Source organism: Prionailurus viverrinus, chromosome D4, assembly GCF_022837055.1.
Source record: "Prionailurus viverrinus isolate Anna chromosome D4, UM_Priviv_1.0, whole genome shotgun sequence".
Classification (NCBI taxonomy): domain Eukaryota; kingdom Metazoa; phylum Chordata; class Mammalia; order Carnivora; family Felidae; genus Prionailurus; species Prionailurus viverrinus.
In genome coordinates, this window is record NC_062573.1 from 71232311 (window position 1) to 71252311 (window position 20001).

At 41.3% G+C, this 20001-nt stretch overlaps 1 protein-coding gene across 7 annotated transcripts in view; it reads left to right on the top strand.

Annotated features, from left to right (window-relative positions):
• The window catches only part of TRPM6 (transient receptor potential cation channel subfamily M member 6), a 206159-nt gene that overhangs the window by 55781 nt on the left and 130377 nt on the right, over nt 1–20001 (top strand). The window lies entirely within an intron of this gene.

Below are 20001 nucleotides of genomic sequence, written 5' to 3' on the forward strand. Positions count from 1 at the left end.
TTAGCCGGTTGCAAAACTTTGCAATTGTTAATCACCTCATCTTGGCAGTAACCCTATGAGGTTTATCGTCACCCCTCCCCCCACCCCACCCTAACTCACTGGTTTACAGGTGAGAAAAATGAGGGAGGAAAACAGCTTTAAACCCAGGGCGGTGCTTTACAACACTAAGAATTTGCCTCTGTCATGATGGGTCTTGTTTCTTCTATCCCATGTCTTCTTGATTTTTTCTACCATTTTGTTGGAGCACTTATTCCAGTAGCTCTCTGAGAAAGGGTACACATAAAGTGAACTGAACTGATGTATTTTTAAAAAAAATTTTTTTTAATGTTTACTTATTTTTGAGGGTGACAGAGACAGAATGTGAGTGGGTTGGGGCAGAGAGAGAGGGAGGCACAGAATCCGAAGCAGGCTCCAGGCTCCGAGCTGTCGGCATAGAGCCTGACGTGGGGCTTGAACTCATGAGCCGTAAGATCATGACCTCAGCTGAAGTCTGATGCTCAACCAACTGAGCCACCCAGGCGGCCCCTGAACTGATGTATTTTTAATGACAAATTATCCTTTCAGATTTTTTGCCCTCAAAAAAAATTCCACTAACAATGCAAAAATAATTTCTTGTGGTAAATAATTTAAACAGTACCAATAGAAATTCAAACAGGGAGCCTGGGTGGCTCAGTCGGTTAAGTGTCTGACTTCGGCTCAAGTCATGATCTCGCGGTTTGTGAATTCAAGCCCCGCATCGGGCTCTGTGCTGACAGCTCAGGGCCTGGAGCCTGCTTCGGATTCTGTGTCTCCCTCTCTCTCTGCCCTTTCCCTGCTCACGCTCTTTCTCTCTCTCAAAAGTAAATAAATGTTAAAAAAGAAGAAATTCAAACAGAAGTTTCTTTTTCTATCCCTCAACCTCATCTCTCTCTAATCAGAGGCATTCCGACTGTTGGATTTGGAGCATTGAGTCATTTTTCTGGATTCATTCAGTCAACAGATATTTATAAATTTATGAGTGCCAACCATGTGCTAAGACCTGTTCCAGAACCTGGAAATATAGAGTGAACAAAACTTATTTTTGAGCTGGAGAGGAATGGTGTGATGTTTCTTGATGCTGGAATTTAGCTCCACTGCCACTTGGGTTAGCTTGTTGTTCTTTTCCTGGAATACGAACATGGCATAGTCAAGGCTGTGTCTGTCTCTGCCTGTCTCTCTTGTGCATATAAAATCATGACAGTTATAAATTGAACTTCATAACCTGTGTGTCACCAGAGCAACATCATCATACTCCTGAGATATAGAGATAGATTTTCTGAATGGGTAAACAGAATGTGGTGTGTTTACACACACACACACACACACACACACACACACACACACACACACACTGGAATATTTAGCCTTAAAAAGGAAAAAAAAATCTGATACCTGCTAAAACATGGATGAACCTTGAAGATGTTATGCTAATTAAAATAGGCAGTCATAACAAGACAAAGACAAATTATAAATTATATGATTCCACTTATATAATGTATATAAACTAGTCCAGTTCAAAGAAAGGAAAAGTGGACTGGAGGTTGTCAGAGGCTGGGGGAAGAGGGAAATGAGTTATTTAACGGGTGTAAAGGTTCAGTTTTACAGGATGAAAAGTTCTGGAGATTGGTTGCACAAATATGTGACTATATTTAATAATACTAAACCACACACTTAAAAATAGTTAAGATGGCAAATTCCACATGATACGTATTTTACCACAATTAAACAAAAAAAATAGATTTTCACATAAACCCCATAATGGAGTTCATCCTATCACTTGATTAGGGTGACTGAACCTAATTGTAGTTGGGTTCAGCTGCTGCCTGGGATCCCCGGCTTTCTAGGGCATGCGAGGGGGTGGCCATGGATTGCCCTGGGGACTTTCTTTTGATGTGCTTAGCACCAGAATGTTTGGCAGGTCGCCTTGTTGGGGTGGCCTAATGCTGCTTTCCTTTTCTTTCCATGGTGGTTCCATATCTCTGAGGAAGAGGTCGTCAGTTATTTATAGTACAGATAAACTCTTGAGACTATCTCAGAGTGTCGCGACCAGTTACGCAATAGGGAGCAGTGACAAGTGGTAGTTTTGTTTGGCTTGGAGGTTGCGTTCTTTTTCTGAGTTTGTAAGCATGTGCCTCTTGAGGGCCTCCTGATGCATTTTGATTGGAAGCGAAGAAGTTTACTTGGTAGCACAGGCAGGTGCCTTCCCTGCGTCTTTCCTGCCAGCGTTTGCTTTGCAGCCCTCTGTGGAGTGATTCTGTGCTATGCTGACTCTGGTTCTTGAAACACTAGGAATGGGTAAAGGTCAGGTATTCCAGAACCGCAACGGTGCTATACATGTTGACTAGAGAGATCAGCCTGGCGGATTTGATCATGCTCTATTCTCCTTTTCTCTAAACTACGTATGGCCATCATACAGAAGTTTCTTCCAGGCAAACTCCAAGCCTACTGGAATGAATGAGTATGGGCAACCAAGGTTCTCTCCTCACTTTGCAGATTGCGGATTCAAAGCTTCTTACAATGGTCATTTTTGATGTGAGCAGCCCATCTGGTCCAGGGTCTGTCCGTCAGAAACTTGGCCTTTCCGTAACAGGTGTGTGCGGTGACCTTGGCGAATATATGCTTTCTTGGGATTTTATTTCTCTGCAAGATTAGCATACTTTTTATCTTCCCTAGTATTGGAGTGTGTTGGGATATAGGCCAGGAGGGGCCCCTCAAATTGCCCACACCAACTAAAGATACTTAGAGCCAGGCAAAACTTTTCCTTGTGATTAGATCATAGAGGCTGATAACGCCATTTTGGAATGTCTGGCATGTTCTTGATCACTGATTTTCCTTAGTTGTAATCAAAAAAGGAACATAATGCGGTAATTAAGTCTCTAGAAGTATCGGCAGGAAGGTGAGAAGAGTAATAAAAGGAATAGTTGGAAAAGGTAGTTTTACTGCTGGCTGCATGCCCTTGTGCCTTAGGCAAGCTTACCTCAGTTTCCTTACCTATAAAGCAAATAGCTACCATTCACTGGCCACCTCCTTCTAAGAGCTATGAATGTGCTTTGAGGCAGAAATTCCTCTGAAAATGCAATGAAAGCAATAGATCAGGAGCTCCAAAACTCAAACTCAAAACCAGGCCTACTGTGGACTCAGGTTTACTGAGCCCTGACTAAAAATGGCTGCCCACCATTGGCCCCAACTGTCACCAAGCTGCAATGCAAGCTTAGTATTGCCAGATTCTGCTTTGCTCCCCACCCCCCTCCTTGTTATATAAGAACAGATGTACAGATTCTTTTTTATGTTTATTTTGAGCAAAAGAGAGCCCATGTGCACGCACATGTGCTTGAGTGGGGAAAGGGCAGAGAGAGAGGGAGAGAGAATCCCAAGCAGCCTCCACGCTGTCAGTGCAGAGCCCAACTTGGAGCTGATCCCACCTATGAGAGATCCTGATGGCAAGATCATGACCCCAGCCAAAATCGAGTTGGACGTCCAACTGACCGAGCCACCCGGGTGCCCCAGATTCTTTCTTGAATGTAAAACCTCTTGATTTCTACATTTTGGTAGTTGCTTGTGAAGATTTTTGAAGAAATTTTATTGGTTGAATGACACATATTTTTGGTTTGCTTTCTGCCTGTGGGCTGTTATTTATATGAACACAGTAGTCCCTTCTTAATCTATGGTTCTGTTTTCTACGGTTTCGTTCAACCACAGTCTGGAAGCAGATGATCCTCCTTCAACAGCTCCTCACAAGGTCATGTAGCGTCACACTATGTCACTGGCCTACGTCATTCACCTCCCTTCATCTCTTCACACAGGCATTTTATTATCTCACGTCATCGTCATAAGGATGAGTACAATACAAGGTGTTCGGAGGCAGAGAGAGATCCCATTTACATAATTTATTGTAATTGTTTATTATTATTGTTGTGCCTGATTTATAAATTAAACTTTATCATAGGTATGTGTATGTAGGAAAAAAATGTAGCATACCTAGTGCTCAATACTATCTGCTCTTTCATGCGTCCAGGATCCTCCATGGATAAAGAGGGACCATTGTACTTTTCTGTGATGGGTCAGTCTTTCTGCCTGTGCTGCTCCCCACTGAGAAACTTTTGAGTAATTCACATATTACTTTATTTATTTAATTTATGTATTTATAAGTAGTCTCTACGCCCAATGTGGGGCTCGAACTCACAACCCTGAGATCAGGAGTTGCACGCTCTACCAACCGAGCCAGGAAGGCACCCCCAATTCACCTATTCAAAGTATACAATTTAACGGCTTTTAGTATATTCACAGAATTGTACATCTAATCACCACAGTCAATTTTAGAACATATTTATCATCCCTAAAAGAAACCCCACACCCCTTAGCTGTTAACCCCCAGTCCCTCTATCCCCACCAGCCCTAGACAACCGCTGATCTACTTTCTGCCACTATAGATCTGCCTGTTCTGGGCATTTTATATAATGCAGGAATATAATGCAGGAATACAGTATGTATTCCTTTTTTTCCGGTTTCTTTGCTTTATTGTAAGGTTTTCAAAGTTCATCCATGTAGCATGTATCACTACTTCATTTTTTTTTTTCTGTATTGCTGAATAATATTCCATTGTATGGATATAGCACATTTGTCCATTCAACAGTCGGTGGACAGTTGGGTTGCTTTTGATTTTTGGCCATTATGAACAATGGTGCGGTGAACATTTGTATACAGGTTTTCGTGTGGACATGTATTTTCATTTCTTTTGGGTGGGCATCTAGAAGTGGACTTGGTAATTCTACGTTTAGCCTTTTGAGGAAGTGCCAGACTGGCTTCCAAAGAGACCATGCCATTTTACATTCTCCCCAGCAATACATATGATAGTTTCAACTCGCCAACACTTTGTTTGTCTTCTTGATCATAGTCGTCCTAGTGGGTGTGAAGAGGTATCTGTTGTGGTTTAGAGTTGCGTTTCCCTAATGACTAATGATGCTGAGGCTTTTCATGTGTTTATTGGCCATTTGTATGTCTTCTTTGGAGAACTGTCTGTTCAGATCCTTTGTATGGCACTTATTTTTGATCCAGCTCTCGAGATTTTCTCCTGGGAAATGCGCATATTCACATCCACACAAAAGGTGGTACAGGTGGACCCCCCTTATCTGCAGGAGATATGTTCCAAGACCCCCCAATGAACACCTGAAACTTTGGATAGTATCAAATCCTATACATAGTGTTTTTTTCCTACATGTACGTACCTGTGATAAAGTTTTACTTATAAACGAGGTCTAGTAAGAGATGACATCTCTAGTAAGAGATGACTCTCAACAGCTAATAATACAATTGTAACAATATACTCTAATAAAAGTTATGCGAATGTGATCTCTCTCCAAATATCTTATTGTACTGTACTCCCCCTTCTTGTGATGATATGAGATGAAGGGAAATGAATGATACGGGCATCGTGACATTGTGTTGGGCTCCTATTGACCTTCTGATGATTTGTTAGACTGCGATTGATTGCAGGTAACTGAAACCATGGACAAAGAAGGACTGCTGTGCACAGTTTCTAGGGGTTCATGACCCTCTTGATATTTCTCTACGGATCTGACGGTACCCATAGAAAACATGCTATGTAGCAGGGGTTTTTCTGGGCATTTCATATGCTTGCTCTTACTCATATTATCTACTAGGGATCTTGTGGGATTCATGTGAGGATCAGATGTTCAGGCAAGTGATTTGTGAACCATAAATCACTATCCAACTTCAGGGGTTGCTGTAGGTCTACGAACTCCATAGGTAAGTGATAGTGAGGTGGACAGAGTTGTTAAGGCCATGAGCTGGAGTCACACTGCCCATGTTTGGATCCTAGTGTCACTTTTATGAGCCATTGTGTTTTGGGGCAATCATTCAGTGTCTCCGACTCAGTGTTTTCATTTGTAAAGTGGAAATAACAACTGACCTACTTCCCACATCTTCTTGGGAAGTTAACATAAAGTGCTTCCTATTGTGCAGGTGGGCACAAAGAAAGTGCTGAATAAATTATTCAGCTGATGCTGTGGACTGGGTGTTTGTGTCTCCCCAAATTGGTAGGTTAGTGTCCTAACCTCCTCCTATGTGATAGTATTTGGAGGTGGAGCCTTCTGGAGGTAATGAGAACTTCAGGGTGGAGCCTTCATGACTGGGATTGGTACCCTTATAAGAAGACACATAAAAGAGATGATCTCTGTCTGCCATGTGAGAATACAGTGAGAAGGTGACCACTGTCAACCAGGAAGATGGCTCTCACCAGAACGTGGCCATGTGGGCACCCTGATCTTGGACTTCCATTCTCTAGAACTGTGAAAAATCAACATTTGTTGTATAAACCACCCAGTGTATGGTGTTCTGTTTATGGTAGCCCAAATTGACTAAGATACCTGCTTTTTAAATATTATCTCACCAAAGGAACCAGGCATATTATCTTATAGTGGAGCAGGTTGGTCTTGGAATATGGAAATATCTTTCTTCCTTCTGGGGAAAATAGATGTCCTCCATTGATATTTTAAAGAATCAAGAGGTTTTATAAATTAAATCTTACAATCTTGGGAAAGAGAATTTTACTCCCACAAGAATTTTAAGTCCTTAGGGTACTTTATAGATCCTTGGCCTGGATCAGTTACTTTTCTCCAAATTGTGTCCCCACTGTCAGCGTCTGCTATAAAGTGATTTTATTTTATTTTATTTTTATTTTTAAATTTTTTCTTAACATTTATTTATTTATGAGAGACAGAGAGAGGAAAAATATGAGCAGGGGAGGGGCAGAGAGAGAGGGAGACACAGAATGCGAAGCAGGCTGCAAGCTCTGAGCTGTCAGCACAGAGCCCGATGCAGGGCCTGAACTCACAGACTGTGAGATCATGACCTGAGCTGAAGTCGGATGCTCAACCGACTGAACCACCCAGGCGCCCCTATAAAGTAATTTAAAAAAACAAAACAAAGCACCACCTCCCCCACCCCACCCTCCTCCTAATCTTTGTCCTTACCTGGCCTAGAGAAACTCAGGATTCCAGCCAGGCAGTTTTGCTCTGTGATAGGAAGTTCAAGCAAGTAGATATTGTTGGATTAAAACAGAGAAGAGGGTCCAAAGTCTTAAGATTTAAGCTATCTATCTATCTATCTATCTATCTATCTATCTATCTATCTGTCGTAATGTTTATTTTTGAGAGACACAGAGCATGAGCCGGGGAGGGGCAGAGAGAGAGGGAGACAGAGAATCCGAAGCAGGCTCCAGGCTCTGAGCTGTCAGGGCAGAGCCCAATGTGGGGCTTGAACTCGCAAACCGTGAGATCATGACCTGAGCTGAAATGGATCACTTAACTGACTGAGCCACCCAGGTGCCCCTACGCTGTGGGGTCTTCTTGATGTTAGAGTCTATCTTCCAGTTTAGTTGAAGGAAAAAGCTCTGTAAGTAAGGTCCAGTGTACCAGAGAGTCTCGGGAGGTACTGGGATTCCAGTGTTTTATGAGTTTTGTTCTCTGATCTACAGATAGCCCTGTGTGTGTGTGTGGGGGGGGGGGGGGTAGGGTGGGGAGGGGAGGGGGTGGGGAGCAGGGGGCTTGGGTTTTGTTAAAGAAAATTTTTTCATAACACTTGTTAAAGACAGCAAGAAAGACTATTCAACGGGGGTTTTGCAGTAGGGCTGAGAGGTGGGGCTCAACTTTGAGTACAATAAGTGGAGATTTATATTACGTGTGTGTGTGTGTGTGTGTGTGTGTGTATTTATATATTTATAGCCTAGGAGAGGGGTAGAGGTCAGGTCAGGGGAGGGAAAGAAATTACAAGAGAAAAGATCACAGTCAGAAGGATTCTTGCTAGACTACCTCAACAGGATTCTTGCTGAAGGCAGGCCGGGTGATCAGATATCAAGGGTGGGGGATTTTCACTAACTGACTCAGCAAGTTCTTGCGAAAATGAACTAGATGGGTCAAGAACAGAGCCCAAAGTTGGGGCCTCGTCAGAAAAAGGACTCAAGTCAAAAATAGCCTGAATCAAACTTGGTCAAGGAGAGAGTCTTGGTCAGTTTGAGACTTGAGGTGGCGAAAGTGGAATGTTCCTCTTTCTATAATACAACCTATTGCATTATATAATTACTGTTAGCATTTGAGTGACACATTTCTTAGAAAAGCTGCCTTTCTTTTGTTTAATCCTTCTTTTACAATTGCCTTTTTGAGTCATTTCAGGGTCTTTTCCTTATGGATATATTTCTTCTCATCTTAATAGCAGAAGAAATTAAATATAGAAGAAACATCCTAATAACGAAAACTCAGTAAAATGGGAATCTGCTCTGTAGTTTGGCTTCTCAATGATCTAGAGAAAGGCATTGTGTGGTAGTTATGTTCCCCTTTCCTTCCTGAATTGCACTGAAAGAACAGTCAGTTTCTAAACAACATTGGAACTTTGAAAATCAAGTGTAACAGCCAGAAACAGAAGCCGGGAAACTTTATTCTAGCAAATGAGATTTCTCACCTGCCAGCCTCTGTTACTCACAGGATTCTTGGTATCCCACTGACTTGTGATTCTTGGCTTCCTGGACCACACTCATTTTATTAAGACACCTTTTTCCTTTTGGAATTTTAGTGGAATTGGTTATTCTGGATGTGAATTCTTTTCTTCTGAAACAACAACAACAACAAACCCAAAACCGAAAAAACTAAAACTGATTTGTACCCTACCTGAAATCATTTAGCTTCAATTCGGATTAAAAAATCTTAAAGATTTGTATCTTTTAAATTAAACATCTCAAAGATGTTTTATTTATTTATTTATTTATTTATTTATTTATTTATTTATTTTTAAAGATGTTTTTTAGAAAGCAGGTTGAAAATCTTAGATGAAGACAAAAATCTTACATTAAGATATATGATTTTGGGGAGGGAACATTCTTAATTGAGACCTGTTAGAAATCTCTTGGAAAAGAATCTCCCAAAATTTCACCCTGTGCAAATGAGTGTCTATTTCCCTCAGAGATGATTCTTGGCCTAATATATTTAGGAGAATAATGGATAATAATGGATTTATCTTTTCTGGAGAATCACACTATTTGCATGTATTTATAGAGCCACAAAATATTTTCTTTTGCTCCCATATACTACCTTTGGTCCCCAGGATATACTTACGGAACTCTGGTAGAATACTCAAATGTGTACCCAGAACTTAGGTAACCCCTGGAGATACTACAATGAACAAGGCAGTTCCCTATGTTCCAGAGCTGAGTGTAGTCAGTCTAAATAGGTCATGACTATACAGTGCCTGGGGGTAAGCACAGAAGGATCAGAGGCACATGGAAGGAGATCTTGATTCAGAGATTCAGAAAAAGAGTTTCTAAGAAGGTTTTCATGATGTCTATCTTGATGGAGAAAGGAGGGGAGTAGAGACTATCCTAGGAAGAGAAGGGCATGGAGGGAACAGGAGGTGAATTCAGAGAATACAAAGTTGTTTAGTATATTTAGAATATAGAAATTGAAGTAGAGAGAGGCAAGGGATGAGATGAGAGAGGGAGCATCTCAGATGTGGTAGGCAGTGGGCGGTACACCTGGTGATGGACTTCTAAACTATCCTGATGACATCAGGGGAACCCCTGAAAGTTTCAAGGTGAGAATGACATGTTTACTTTTTCACTTTAAGATTATAGGCTTTACTGCAGAGAATGCATCGGAGAAGGGAAGTCTGGAGGCAGAAAAACCAGTTGGGAGGCAATCGAGTCAACAATTCATGGTGACTTCCAGATAGTGGCAATATAGATGGAGAGACATGGGCCGATGCAAGAGATGTTTAAGAAATAGAATCCATAGGTCTTGGTGGTTGACTGACTGGGAAGTAAGGATGGGGAAGAATTAACCGTGGTGCTCTGGTTTCAAACTTGGACACCTGGGTAAACTGGTGAGCCCTTTGGGAATACGGGTGAGGGATAGGCTTAGGTGGGGGACACAAGGGGTACAGATTTAGACAGATTAATTTGAAGTCAGATGTTTTTTTGTTAACCTTTTAAACCTGGTGAGGTAAATAGGGTGGGTTTTATTTACCCTGTTGGCTGAGTTACATACAATGAATAGACTGCCATGGGCAACCCCTGTATTGTACTTCCTTCTTCTGTTCTTTCTCTACTTTGACCCATGACTTCTCAAAGAAGATGTGACTTTCATAGGTAACGGTTAGCTTCTCGGCCTTTTGGCTAAGATCAAGTGTGGTAACGGTTAGAACACTGGTACTCTTTTCATTGAGATTCTTTGGTTGAAGTCTTCTTGTCTTCATTTGTCTTGCTGGTACTTAATATCACACGTTGGCAAAGTTCTGCCAAAGACACTTTATCACTTCTGAACACTAAAGCCATTTTGGACGCTTAAGGAGATTATTGTTCCTCAGACAAGTACATTTTTTGGTGTCTTATTTTATTTTAGATTATTTTTAAATTGAAGCAATTTGGTCACTTCAAATATTTTTTGGAAGTTGAGTATTAATAATAAAAAATACTATAGTTCCCTAAAGCAATTAAAATGCATTATACCCAGTGTTTTCGCTAACACTTAAGAGTTATTAGTAACTCATACCTTTTGTTTATAAATTGGCACAACCTCTATGGAGGGCAACGTGGCAATATTTGAATTCACTTAGAAAGTTTTACTAGCGGGGCTCCTGGGTGGCTCAGTCGGTTTAAGTGTCTGACTTTGGCTCAGGTCCTGATCTCATGGTTTGTGAGTTCAAGCCCCACATCAGGCTCGCTGCTGTCAGCCTATCAGCTCAGAGCCCGCTTCAGATCTTTGTCCCCCCCCCTCTGCCCCTACCCCACTTGTGCTCTTCCAATAAATAAATAAATATTAAAAACATTTTTTGAAGAAATGTTGACATTTCTGACAGATAGATATACATGCACATGAAAGCTATGTGGTACGTATTTTAGCTAAATAAATTATGGGACTTCCATGCAAAGGAATACTGGTCAGCCCCCAAAAGAATGAAGGCAACCGTATGTGTACAAGTACATAAGGATGTCCAAGTTATTAATAAGTAAAGAAAAAGCAAGGTGAAGAACGGTGTGTGTTATATGGCTCTATTTATGTAAAAAGTTATTTTATTTTATTCTATTTTATTTTATTTTTGAGAGAGAGAGAGAGAGAGAGAGAGAGAGCGAGAGAGAGAGAGCATGTGAGCAGGGGAGGGGTAGAGAGAGAGAGGGACAGAGAGAAGTCCAAGCAGGCTCCACGCTTAGCTTGGCGCCTGACACAAGACTTGATCCCACGACCCTGGGATCATGACCTGAGCTGAAATCAAGAGTCAGGTGCTCAACTGACCAAGCCACTCAGGTGCTCCAGTGAAATTTTTTTAAATGAAAGTTGAGTGCCTGTTTCTAAGTGCAGCTAAAGGAATGCTCATGAACGTTTTTACAGCTGGACAGTTGGATGTTGCTGTAACAACCTCTGGGGTCAATCACCCAGGAAGATAAAGATTTCTCCAGTTCGCTGATGGAGATATCTTACAGGCTAGCAAAGAAAGGACATTTACCTTGCCTTTCCCCCCTGCTTCCTTTCCTGTCATTATACCTTGCCCTGCCAGTCTGACTGCCCAGTGATCTCCAATTAACATTTACTCTTATCCTTTACACTAAATTCCTACTTGCTTAGTGTAGATGTCTGTAGACCCATATATTCTGAGGCACACATTTTTAGGTCGGTGTACTGGGGGACATCCTTGGAATATCATGCGACACGTTACTCTGTAGAACATCCAGGGGGATCCAATTGATCTTCCCCATCTATCTTAAGTTTGGTGAATCCTCTGTTGAGAGAGTATCTCCTATGCTCTTTGATCTATAGAACATATAGTGTATTGTGCTGTTGTATAATAGCTGGTGATAAGAAAGGGCACTATGATTGCACACGTGCATCTCCTTCCTTCCTTTTTCTCCCGTGGAAAGAGGGCCAAAGGAGAATGCTGAGATTCGCAGCCTTCAGAGTGAAATGGGCTGACTTCTGTAGCACATAGGTAATAGGGTGTTGGGCAGAATTACCAAGAAGGAAACGTTTGTCATCCTCTCCTTGCCTCTGTCGGAAGAGGATGCATTTTCTTCAAGGCCGAGCCTTCCTTCTTAGCTGTTCATACCAGTTCCTCACCTCCTCCCCTCCTCACCCCCCCAACCCCCGCAGTCTCTAAAGTCATTTCCATTCTCTCTTACAACTTCTCTCTCTTTGTATTGACTTCTCTTTTATCTATAAACAAGGTCTAGGCTTTCTCAACATGAAATAAGCTTCTTTCAATTTTGTCTCTTAAACATATTGCAAGAGATCTCTGGCTCTGGTATTTGGTAGAACTCGCTCTTCCTCCATGAAAAGGTGGTAATAATTGTATCCATCACACAGATGTGGATATTACGGTAGCTAAGGCACATAAAGCACTTAGTGTGGCCTTTGACGTCTAGGGAAGGCTACACTAATGATGACTGTTGCTTGATAGGGTTCATTTAGCGGCTCTTGTTCCTAATGTTGCTTCTCCCAAGGGTGTATTACACTAGCTGCCTCCTGCTTTGCACCCTAGTTCCTACATCTCTCTCAACCTGTTCGCTGATCATGGACAAAATCGTCATTCTCCGTACTTTCTTGTCAGGATTAAACCCATCTTAGCTCTTCTTTGAATAGTCCTGCTTTTGTAACAATGCAGATTTTTTACTGAAGAGAGAAACTTTCTCCATTCTCTACTTCAGGTATCATATCACTATCCACATTGATAACTCTTTGTTCCTTATTCCCTGAACTCTCTGCACCATATGTTTAGTTATTTCCAGAGGTACTTGGCTCTTTCATCTTCTCTGTTCTCTGCTCCCCAGGGAACTCATGGCTTTTACCGTAAGTATTCTCAGAATTCTCTGCATGTCTAACCAGCATGGAATTCTGTCACCACTTCTCAAAACCTTTGTCATCTTTCAAGGCTTTTCCTAAGTCTCATGTCCTCCTTAAAGGTTTCCCAAATATCCGTAGGCAGAGGGGTTTCTCTTTCCAAGGAGTCCCATAGTCTGGTCTTGTGCCATACTTGGTATCTATTTATAAACATAGGGGTTTTTTTCCCCCCTTTGGTGCCGGTCTTTGGGACACAGTTTTATTTATTTTTATAAGAATAATATACACCAACCAAAGTATTTTTTTTAAGTTTATTTATTTATTTTGAGAGAGAGAGAGAGAGAGAGAGAGAGAGAGAGAGAGAGAGAATATGAATGAGCCAGGGAGGGGCAGAGAGAGAGGGAATGAGAGACAGTCCCAAGCAGGCTCTGTGCTGTCAGCTCAGAGCCCGACTTGGGGCTCAGTCCCACGAACTGTGAGATCATGATCTGAGCCAAAATCAAGAGTCAGATGCTTCACCAACTGAACCACCCAGGCAACCTCCCCACCCCCTTTTAAAATTTATTTATGAACCAAAGTATTTTTGAATGAATGAAGCTCTTATTCTTAGAGGTATTGATATTTCAAAGGAAGAATGGATAAACTGTTAGAATATATGCTACCTATGGGTTCTGAAGGGCTGATGATCCCCCATTTATCATGCTTCAGTGACATCTCTGGGATGGAGAATTTGGTAGGCACTAAAGTCATCCCTAAGGCTAGAAATGAATACAGTCAAAGTTATCTTTCAAAAGTCCCTACATTGCTCATAAAGTATCGTATGTGGAGTTGATCTCTAATTGCTTTTTTCTCTAGGTTGAAATAAAACATTTCAGCTGAGCAACAGATTAAATAGGGGATGTTGAAATACTACAATGCAATTGGAATAAGCTGCACACACTAAGACATCATGTGGGACCTAAGGCCAATAAGGAAACTGTAGATCCTGTCTCTGGCTCACACTCGTGCCTATATGTGATCACTTTGGGGCAATGGTTTTCTATGTGTGGTTCATGGACTCCTGGGTGTCTTTGAGACCCTTTCAAAGGATCCTCAAAATCAAATAATGGTACTAAGACATTTGCCTCTTTTGCTCATTCTCTTATGAGTGTCCAGAGGAGTTTTCCTAAGGTTATATGATCAATTCACAGTACCTAAAAAGGCAGTTGGGGCACCTGGGTGGCTGAGTTGGTTAAGTGTCTGACTTCGGCTCAGGTCATGATCTTGCGGTTCAAGGGTTCGAGCCCCGTGTCGGGCTCTGGGCTGACAGCTCGGAGCCTGGAGCCTGCTTCGGATTCGGTGTCTCCCTCTCTCTCTGCCCCTCCCCCCACTCACACTCTGTCTCTGTCTCTCACAAAAATAAATAAACATTAAAAAAAATTTAAAAAGGCAATTAAAATACTACTTCCTTTTCCGATTACATGTCAGTGCGAGGCCAATTTTCTTTGTATACTTCAACCCAAACCACTTACTGCAACAGACTGAATATAGAGGCAGATATGAGAATCTAGCTGTCTTGTCAGACATTAAAGAGATTTGTAAAAATATAAGACAACGCTCTTCTCTTTAAAATCTTTATGAATCTTAAATTTTTTTTCATAAAAAGTATGTTAACGTGTGATAGGTTTACTACTGGTATTTTTTTTTTAATTTTTTTTTTTCAACGCTTATTTATTTTTTGGGGGGGACAGAGAGAGACAGAGCATGAACGGGGGAGGGGCAGAGAGAGAGGGAGACACAGAATCGGAAACAGGCTCCAGGCTCCGAGCCATCAGCCCAGAGCCCGACGCGGGGCTCGAACCCACGGACCGCGAGATCGTGACCTGGCTGAAGTCGGACGCTTAACCGACTGCGCCACCCAGGCGCCCCTACTACTGGTATTTAAAATGAACTAAATTGGGGCGCCTGGGTGGCGCAGTCGGTTAAGCGTCCGACTTCAGCCAGGTCACGATCTCGCGGTCCGTGAGTTCGAGCCCCGCGTCGGGCTCTGGGCTGATGGCTCGGAGCCTGGAGCCTGTTTCCGATTCTGTGTCTCCCTCTCTCTCTGCCCCTCCCCCGTTCATGCTCTGTCTCTCTCTGTCCCAAAAATAAAATAAACGTTGAAAAAAAAATTTAAAAAAAAAAAAAAATAAAAATAAAATGAACTAAATAAATGTCTTAAAAAGTCCCAGTTCTGATTTCCTAAGTTCATAAATATTGGTAGATACAGTCATGTAAATGAGAGCTTTTTGTTAATTTCTATGACTATGAAAGGGTCCTAAGGCCCAAAGTTCTGAGAACTGTCACTCTTGAACTTTGTATACGCCTGGACGTAGAATGGCATTGAAGTCGCTCACGCTTAAGTTTTTTGTTGTTGTTGTTTCTTCTCGTCTTTCTTCTTTTCTCTCTTATTCTTTCACTGAAGATTTTAATTTTTTCCAAATTAAACGTGTGGTATTTGTCTCCTGATATTCAAGAAGTAAGATCCTGTTGCAGTGTTCTTTCTGCTGTGCTGCACATATATAAACCTCTCTATGGATGACCTCAATAAAATTGCCTTCAACCTGGAATTCCAAATAAAAGCATTATTCTTCCGGAGGATGGTAGGTTTCTTAAAAGTCGATTATTTAAGAGGATAGCTTCACTAATAATGACACTTGTGGTAAAAAAAAAAAAGAAAAAAGTACAGTTTCACCCCAAGAAAAGGATTTTTAGACTCTGTAGTTCACTCAGCTGTAGTTTTGGTAAAGTTGTGGATAATTTAACAGGATATTTGGAGCATAAATAAAGACGATCTATGTACACAGATAACAAATTCATGGATATTTTCGACTTGGAAATTGGAGAAGACTGATTTTATTTATTGATTTATTTAAAAACATTTTCTTAAATGCTTATTTACTTTTTGAGAGAGACAGAGAGAGAGACAGAGACAGAGCACAAGCAGGGGAAGGGCAGAGAGAGAGAGGGAGACACAGAATCTGAAGCAGGCTCCAGGCTCTGAGCTGTCAGTACAGAGCCCGACGTGGGGCTCAAACTCACGAACCATGAGATCATGATCTGAGCTGAAGTCAGACACTTCACCGACTGTGCCATCCAGGGTCCCCATGACTGATTTTGTTTAATTTGAAAATCTTAACAGATTAGAGTAGTTTTATAACAAATAGGCCCAGCATTCAGTTAAATTCTGTATTTTGCTATCCAGGGACAGTTGTAAAGAATACTCACAGAGGAACTTCCCATTCCTTTCCCCCTTTTCTTATCAAAATGATTTAACATGATCTGAGATTACAAACTTTTTTTTTTTTTAAGCATGTTTTATTCCCCAGGGGACTGCATAAAGCTGAAGCCTGGGTGACAGCAGAGAACAGGATGTCTCCTCACTGCTATTTGAAATTGTGTTTTAGGACATAATGAGGACTTTCACCAATTTGGGAAGGAGAGGGTTGGGGTAAGACATCATTTTAGTTTGGACATTTATGATACACTCTACTTGGCTGTCGAGGTGACTGTTGAGTTCTTCCAATGCCCCATTAGGCTCTGTGGAGAAATCATAAATGTTGTACTCATGTACTTAAGAGTTTATATAATGTAGACATTCATTCTGAAGTTCTAAATGCCTTTGCCCTACAATGCAGGAAATGAAAATGTTGGCAAAATTTCTCACCCAAACAGGAGAACTGGCGTTCTAGGGAATTGTGAGTTATTCAGTTGACATTCCATTTTTACTGATGTTACCCAAAAAAACCATTACCGACAAAAGTAGCACTCACTTTCTCCTACCCCAAAAGAAAAAACATGCAAGATTATCTTTTACGAAGTATGCCTAAATGCTGCCTGCTGGACAGATTATTTACTTGGAAACCAGAGAGATCAACTTGTGGCAGTGTAGACGAACCAGCTCCTTGGGTTTTGGTTCTTTTAGGTTTGCACACCCTTTGCCTAAGATTGTTAATCTTCAATCAAGTGAGTCCTGTGAAGCATCCCTATAGAACGAGGACAGAACCCTGTGGAAGGCCCTGAGCTGACTCTTCCGCGTGAATGGGTTTGCTTTGCAGCGAAGCAGTTTCTCTGGGCCAACAGATTGTGCGCTGTGGAAGTCCACCTGCCTGTCCCTCGGCTTGAAGAGGCCCTTGCTCCAGAGGCGAAGCCATGTAGAAGAAATATCAAATGTCCATCTTGAGTCTGAAAACAGTATTCCTCTGGTCCATTCTGGTGCCTCCTGTGTGTCGTCGATTCCAAGATACATAAGCTAACACTCTATCTTAAAGTAGATTACGATAATGTTAAGAGAAAAACGACTTGAGTAAGCGCAATTAATTAAGCATTGTTCATGCTGTGATATGTATAAGATAGTGTGGGCAAAAATTGATTGATGAACAGATAAAGAAGACGTGGTGTGTGTGTGTGTGTGTGTGTGTGTGTGTGTGTGTGTGTGTAATGAAATATTACTCTGCGATCAAAAAGGGCGAAATCTTTCCATTTGCAGCAACAACATGGATGGAACTAGAGTGTATTATGCTAGGGGAAATAAGCCGGAGAAAGACAAATATCATGATTTCACTCATATGTGGAATTTAAGAAACTAGACAGATGAACACAGGGAAAGGGAAGGAAAAATAAGATAAAAACAGAGGGAGGCAAACCATAAGAGATGCTTAAATGCAGAGAACAAACTGAGGGTTGCTGGAGGTGAGGTGGGTGGGGGGATAGACTAAATGGGTCATGGGCATTAAGGAGGGCACTTGGGATGAGCACTGGGTGTTCTATGTAAGTGATGAATCACTAAATTCAACTCCTGAAACCAATACTACAGTATATGTTAACTAACTTGAATTAGAAAAACAAAAAGATAGTGTGGGAAGCATAAAAATGGGAACCTGTAGTTTCACCTGGGAAAACATTTGTTAGACATTAGATTTTTTGAAAGTACAACCGAGTTTTTAAAAAGAAATGACCTGTAATCTGTGTACCCCTTCACTCCCAATCGCACAGCCCTCTGAATTTTAAAGAACAATCTTTGGAGAATTTTTTTTTTTTTTTTAATTAAGGAATGTGTCTAAAACTATGCCTTCTCAGGGGTGCCTGGCTGGCTCAGTCGGTGGACCATACAACTTTTGATCTCAAAATTGTGAGTCTAAGCCCCATGTTGGATGCAGAGATCACTTTAAAAATACAATCTTTAAAATGATGCCCTCTCAGAGATTCCCCTGAGAGAGGATCTGTTTATTCTCTCGGAGCCTGAAAAGCCCCAGTGTAGAAATAGTTTCATTGAGGACAGGGATGAATTCATATAGCTTATTGATTGATAAGCTTATTGTTAGTTAGTTTGTATAGCTTCTGTTGGGAGATTCGTTTTTAGACCTTTGTTTGCTATTGGCCACCCTCCCCTCAGGCCTGGGATTGTATGTACAATCTGATTATGTTTTAGAGTGAGGCAAACACAGAACCCGAGACCAACAGTTTCCCTTTTTTGTCCTCTGCCTTTCCCTCCTCCGGATAGTAATGTCAGTCCACAAACACCCCCGCCCCCCCCACCTCAGTATCTATCTGTCTGTCTATCTATCATCTCACCAAAACACCCAGCTCTGTAGGCTGCCATGATAGCTGCAGAAATGGCATAGTCTCCACCCCCAACTACTGCCCACGACAGTTTGCTGCTCCAAGTGGCAGAAGCCACCACGTTGGACATTTGTCCTCAATGGATCTGGGCTATTGAATTAGAACCAACAAACATTTGGTTTCTAACCACTCTCTGTTGATCTGAATGTGAGAGCCTCTTCTGTATGTGCTGCAGAGTGTATTAAAAAGGCTATCGTTACAAGATAAAGTAAAGTTTGAAACTGGGAATTGCTTGAAACTCTTGCAAATTTGGCCTGATTTTCTTTTCCCATAGTTTTGAGATTAGACGTGAGAATTGCAGGAACAAAGTTTCCATGTTGTTGGTATGGCACAGGTCTCCTGTTTACACCTTTGAAGGGAAAATTATGTTCATGGATTCCTGAAGTTCTAGTTTATGCGTGTTCGTTGTGTTGTTCATTCTAGTAATCACTGGGTTGGGCCCCGGGGGTAACAGAAATGACTGTCAGTGGGGCCCATGAGAGCAAGAGTCTAGTGGGGAAGGTGGACCCAGAGAAGTCATTTCTTTTAAGTATGAGATGTCCCAGGAGGAGGATTTGGAGGTCAGGAAGTATTTTCCTATGGAAGAAAAAAAAAAATCAAAGTTAAGTTCCCTGGCTACCAACCAAAAGCTAATTTTTTTTTTTTTATATATCAATAATAATAGCTAAGATTTAATAGACCCTTAATAAGTCCCAGGGAAAATTCTAAAGCTTTAATTTATTCCTTTCAACAGTGCTATGAGGTATTATCATTATCTCCATTTTCAATATATGACCAAACAGGCATGAAGAAATTAATTTGCTCAGATAGGCCTACCAGTCAGATACCTAATCTAGTCTCTTAAAAAGAATGAATGACAACATAGCCTGCTTAGTTTGTATATCTAGTTTCCTATATTAATGACCCTTTTGGGAGCGCTTTTTAATAGTTAACTGGTGAACGTGCAGTTTAACGATACCAGCGTATTATGTTTCCTCCTTTTTATTCCAAGTTACATCAGAGCAAAAAGCTTGTCTTACCTGTCATAGAGGTGACAGCATGCAGCCTGGAGGCCTGTCTGATATATTGGTTGAATCAATTTGGAATGAAGAGCTCTTTGAGAACATACTGACTTCCCCATAGCACTCTTCTCAGTACTTTGCAAAAAGTTAGGTACTTAATAAATGCTTGCAGAATGAATAAACGAAATTGTTAGTTTTTGTAGTGGAAATAGGGCTTACCAATTCCAAAAGATTGTGTCATTTCTTGTTATAGTAAGTAGATTTTGAGATTACTTTGTTGAGTTCACTCCATGGTCTGTGACTCTGAATTTTTCCAAGTTTCTATGTTTTTAGTGCTCTACCAATTTAGCAGATGGCTTTTAAAAAGCTGCTGACTATGCAAAAGGGATAAGAAGGTAGAATGATTTGGGGGGCACCTGGGTGGCTCAGTCACTCGAGTGTCTGACTCTTGATTTTGGCTCAGGTTATGAATCCAGGGTTGTTCTGCACTGAGTGTGCAGCCTGCT